Raw genomic sequence first — 5,438 nt, forward strand, 5'->3', positions numbered from 1 at the left:
AATCGTACTAAAGTATATACATTATTTTTTTAATTTTGTAATGCACCCCGAAAAGTTTTATCGAGATCTGGGTTCAAGTTAAAAACTTCGAAACTAGAAAAACATACCAAAAATTTCTATAAATATCTTTATTTTTAGATCATTGTTATTTCCGATCAAGAATAATCGTTGAATTTGGATTTTAATTTTTCCGGTAAAATTAAAACGTTATTTTGTGATTTTCTTTTTTCGCTAAAAAATATTCGTTGTTTTGCACTTACATTTTTTTCCATAATATTTTCTCGTTATGATGGAGACTGCGTTTTTAAGACCGAGTTAAAGCTCCTATGATCAACAAACTAAATCTAAAAACAACGATTATAATATGATCTAACAAATACAAATCCAAAATAACGGTACAAAATTTATCGAAAAATTATAAATCCAAAAATAACCGCTATTCTTGATCGAAAGAATAAAAATCATAAAACAATGATTAAACTTGTTCGAAAAAATATATATTACGTTTATGTAATGATTTTTATTATAAATATCATAACCGCTACGTTCCGTACTTTGTGTTCTTTAATTGCAAAAAAGCGTATAAGAGTATTGTTAAAATTAGAAAATGAATACTTTTTATATAGGTTTTTCAAATTCATTCGAAAAGTTGTAAAATAACTACAATATACATTATGGTGAAAAATTTTGGTTGTTTTTCTCAGAACCATGCTCAAAAGTTCCGCTTAGACGCCAAAATAAGTCTCAGAAAATGTGAGGCCATTCATTCGATTTTGACCTCGAATAACTTTTGACCGAGTTGACTTATCTAAAAATGACTTTTGACTTTTTTTATAGAGCGTTCCATTCTCTATACCTTTATAGTGCAACGTATCGTTCGTTAAATATAAAAATCAGAAGTAAAAAAGAAAAACAATTTTTCCTGTGTATTCTTATGGGCTCATATTTTTTCGAGACTTATTTAGTTTAAACATTTGAGCACGGTTCCGAGAAATAAATTTTTTTTTTCTGAATCACCCTAATATACATATGTATGTACGTGAATAAAATTATGCAAAAAAACTTGTTTTGAACAAAAATATGCATATGACTTTTGTTGAGTTCAAAAAATCTTCATATTAAGGTCAAAAAGAAAAGTTAAAAAAATTTGAAGATTATGCAAAAATATGTTCAAAATCTTACTCATTTCTTTGTTGCTAATTTGCGACAATCGTGCCATGATTTGCATAATTTATATATTTTCTTAATTTTTCATCAAAAAAATATATGCTTTCCGGTTCGTCGCGCTGCACAATGTCCCGCTAGTATGCCAAAATGCGTGTTTTATTTTTTCTATGTATGAATTAATATCTGTACATAAATAAAAGTGTTAGAGGGAATTCGAAAGATGTGTTTTCTTTTTTGGGTAAGTAATTCCTTTTGCGTTTTCATTTGGCAGCTTACTTTAATAAAAAAAAAAAACGGAAATCTAGCAAATTTTTCCGCATTTATGCTTAAGTACACACGCACTTACCAACATATTTGCACTTTTAGCTACAATCTTAATTATTTTTAAATTTTTGTTTTCTTGCTTTTTTTACAGTTAACAGAATATGGATAATAGAAGGTATTTGCCACTATCTCAGCATGTCACGCGCGCAAAGCGCCAAACCTCATTCCGAAAATTTGTCTCGAAAATACTCCTATGTATGTATGTATGTATTTATAGTACATAATTTACATACACTTAATTAGTTAGTAGAAGAGTCTCGTACTTTTTCGTTTCCTTTTTTTTCTTATAAAAAATTTTACTTATTCCTTTGCTTTATAAACTAAGAATTCTAAAAAAAAAATGGCAACTCTCAAATACGTTGAATATGTTTCCGGTTGTTTTTGCTTTTCGTTGGGTGTAGATAGTGTAAATATTTATGTTTGTTTGTACGTAAAACGAGCGCAGCAGAAGGAATGCTTGAATGAATACATGATTAGCAGAAGAATGCAGCGAGTGTGCGCGAAATTAATGCGTTTCAGGAGTGAGTGAGTGAGTGGGTGATTGAGTGCGCGAGTGCATAAAAGTGGCAAAAAACGAAGGTTGCATGCAATATGCATGCTGGTACATATGTATGCATGTATGTATGTATGTTTGAATGGCACTTGCACAAATGCAAACAGCAGAGAGATAAACCAGAAATGCGTTGGTGTGGGTGTGTGTGTGTGTGTTTATGTGCAACTTTACTCCCATAAGTATGCTATGTTGCATGCGACGCCCGTTGCTTGCTACACATGTGAGTGGGTGTGTGTGAATTTCTTATTATTTAAAGCCAGCGAGAAATATTGACTTTTCCTCAAAAAATGCTAAACAATCAGTGCTTGCCGAGACATTTCAGTCTGTGTGTGTGTTTGTGTTTCTGCTGCAGTAAATTGATGCTGTGAGGGCGCTTATTTTGATTTCACTCACATTTTTCTATTTTTCCTCTCCTTCGCTTTTACCCGCTTGACTTACATAAGAATAAACTTATTTTCACAAAACAAAAAAAAAAACATAAAAAGTGGTTTTGTAAAATATTTCGCTTAACATTTCTGGCTTTTCGCGAGTGCGTTTCATTTTGTTTAACTTATTTGTAAACATATGCACCGCTTTTGTTGTTATGTTTTGTTTCGTTTTTTGTTGGCCTCACTCGAATCACACATACTCTACGCGCGATGCATTTTAACAACACTCTCTTAACCAAAAAGATTTGTATTAATTTTGTTTTCACTCTCTATTTTAAATTAATATTTTTATTTTTTCTATTCTATTACACGATAATTTCGCGTATGACACGTCGATTGCGTGAATTGGGCGTTGACGAGTATTCACCCTCGTAGCTGTCATCATAGCTGAGTGACATGTGCTGCTGTGGCGGTATCACTTCATCCTGTTCCATATGCTCCATGTTGTAGGGGCTAGGTAGGCCGCTTACGTCGTGATATGGTGAATCTGGCGAAGTGACGAGAAGAAGTTGGGAAATTAGTTAGGTTAGAAGGAAAGAGAAAAAAAAATAATTGTATGTGTGTATGCTTATTTATTGAGTGTAATCGATTGAATAGTTTTTTTATTTACGAAAATAAAAATTTGTAGCATTTAGGAATGCAAAAAAAAATAAACAAAAAAGTAAAAAACATAACTAAACGTAAAACAGATAACAACCAAAACTATCGTTTTTAAATATTTCGTTTTAAAATTATTTCGCATTAAATCTATAACTGCGAGCCTAAAATCTGGCATTTTTTTGACTACGGAAGCATCTAACTAAAAAAAATAATAATTTTGTCAATATATTTAATCGAGAAAGTTTGAATAAACAAATATCTCATAGAGCATCCTTTGCGTTCGAGTAAGTATTTTGTACTGTTATGTGTACACAATATGTATAGATAAGGCGGAAATGCCACTCTCTTTCTATGGAGCTTAGGCCTAGCAAAAAATTATAAAAAAAATTGTAATCATAAAAAATAGGGTTATACAAAAATTATAATTTGGAAATATTTGTGTTTGAAAAATTAGTAAAAATTTGTTGCTTAAACTACTGTGACCTAAACAAGTATTCACGTGTTGGTTTTTAATATTCACAACGTTTTTTAAGTTATTTTTTTTTTCTTTTTCAATAAAAATATTGTACAAGCTTTAGCCAAACCATATAAATCAAAGTTTCAAACTTTATACAAAATTTAGGAAAATTCAACAAATTTTCATAAAAATTTGGAGCCTTTAATAAGAATATTTACAAAATTGTATACAATTATAGTCCAACGGAGTGCAACTTTCAAGCGGCATAAAAATCCCGTTGATTTTTAATATTTTTTTTTTTGCTGACGGATTTTTGCAACTTTTTCCATATAAGCATGAATTTCCTAATGAAAGAAAATGGAGGGAGACCTTTGGTAACAAAATTTCAAAATATCAACGCCAGTTTTTATAAATAGAAGTTGTTATAAAAAACAGTAAAAGCAGTAAAAAAGAACATTCTCAAAAATTGCATGGAATATAAAACTGCCTGCCCAAAAAGGATGTAAAGGTTCAGATTAAAAAGCTCGAAATTTTAATGAAACTTTGTTGAATTTTCCTAGATTTTGTATACATTTTGAAACTTTGATTTATATCGTTTTGGCTAAAGCTTCGACAACATTTTTATAGAAAAAAATAAATAAACTTAAAATGTTGTATATATTAAAAAAATTCAACACGTGAACACGTGTTTGAGTCACTGTATAAATACGGTATCTTTAAATTTTTTAATTATTATTTTTTTAATTTTTGTTAGAGAATGGTAGAATATGCAGTACATTTATATTGCATATATATATTTGCATATGTATGTATATGTGCCTGTGAGTGTTTGTGTGCGTGTTTGTACTCTTGTTTATTTGCTAATTTATTTATTGTTCTATTTCGCTCATCAAATTTTACTTTTGCTGTGAATGTAATACTAATACAAACTTACTTCAGGCGCTCTCCGTTAGAGCGTAACATCCTATATTATATCCGCTTTACGATTGCAAGCATTAATAGATAAAGATAAGTGATAATATTTATAAATGGATATGTATGTGAAGCGTTAAATATTAAATTACATTTCAATATACATATGTACATATATGTGTATGTAAGTATGTAGCATACATTATTATAATTTTAAATAATACACTAGCTTATATACTATATATATATATAAATATATGAGTAAAGTACTAGAATTTCATAATTGAAATTTAAATTTGTTATCTATTAATTTTCATGCAGCTTATTAGGTTTTAGATATTATTATTTTCGATTTTTTCTTGTTTTATCTTGTTACTAATAGAGAGAGATTAAATAGCAGCCAATGGGCAAAAGCAACATTTCCTATAAAGTTTTCCAATGCTTGGCGTTTGTTAGCTGTACTCAACTGGGAAGGTTCTACGTACAAACATTATTTAATTGGCCTATTTAACCTACCTATTTAATTCCCGAAAGTCAATTTAATATTGTTAATAGAAGAAAATTATAGAAATAAGCACTCTCAACGCCTAGTTGTAAACACCCCTGAGAAGAAGAGCCCAGTCCAACGAAGCTGTTTTCGTACAAATCGAAAATACCCATAAAATATTTTTACAAAAATTTCAAATTTTCTATTTCCACAAAACAAAAGGAATACTTACATAATTATGTATGTATGTATATATGTATGTACGTCTTAAATTTTTTTATTAATTACTTATGCCATTATTCATTAGATCTTCTAAAATTTGGCTGACTCTAAAAAGCATACGAAAATATGAGAAAAAGAGTTTTGTTACGGCAACTAAATGTATGTATGTATTCAGCTAACTCTTTTCTCAGTGTACATAGAAAAATAGTATGTACCTACTTATGTATGCATATATGTATATTATAATTTTTAATTAATATATAAAATGTACGTTAACATGTTAGTAAG

The 5,438-nt window shown here is 29.3% G+C and overlaps 1 long non-coding RNA gene across 1 annotated transcript; it reads right to left on the reverse strand.

The window, feature by feature from the left end:
- Window positions 1-230: 230 nt before the first annotated feature.
- On the reverse strand, window positions 231-4,509 carry LOC118756329. Its single transcript, XR_004995117.1, has 2 exons — window positions 4,464-4,509; window positions 231-2,959 (listed from the first exon to the last, which is right to left on the reverse strand). It is a non-coding gene; the product is annotated as an uncharacterized LOC118756329 (long non-coding RNA).
- Window positions 4,510-5,438: the final 929 nt, after the last annotated feature.

Source organism: Rhagoletis pomonella, unplaced genomic scaffold, assembly GCF_013731165.1.
Source record: "Rhagoletis pomonella isolate Grant_MI unplaced genomic scaffold, Rhpom_1.0 Rhpom_scaffold_09853, whole genome shotgun sequence".
Lineage (NCBI taxonomy): Eukaryota > Metazoa > Arthropoda > Insecta > Diptera > Tephritidae > Rhagoletis > Rhagoletis pomonella.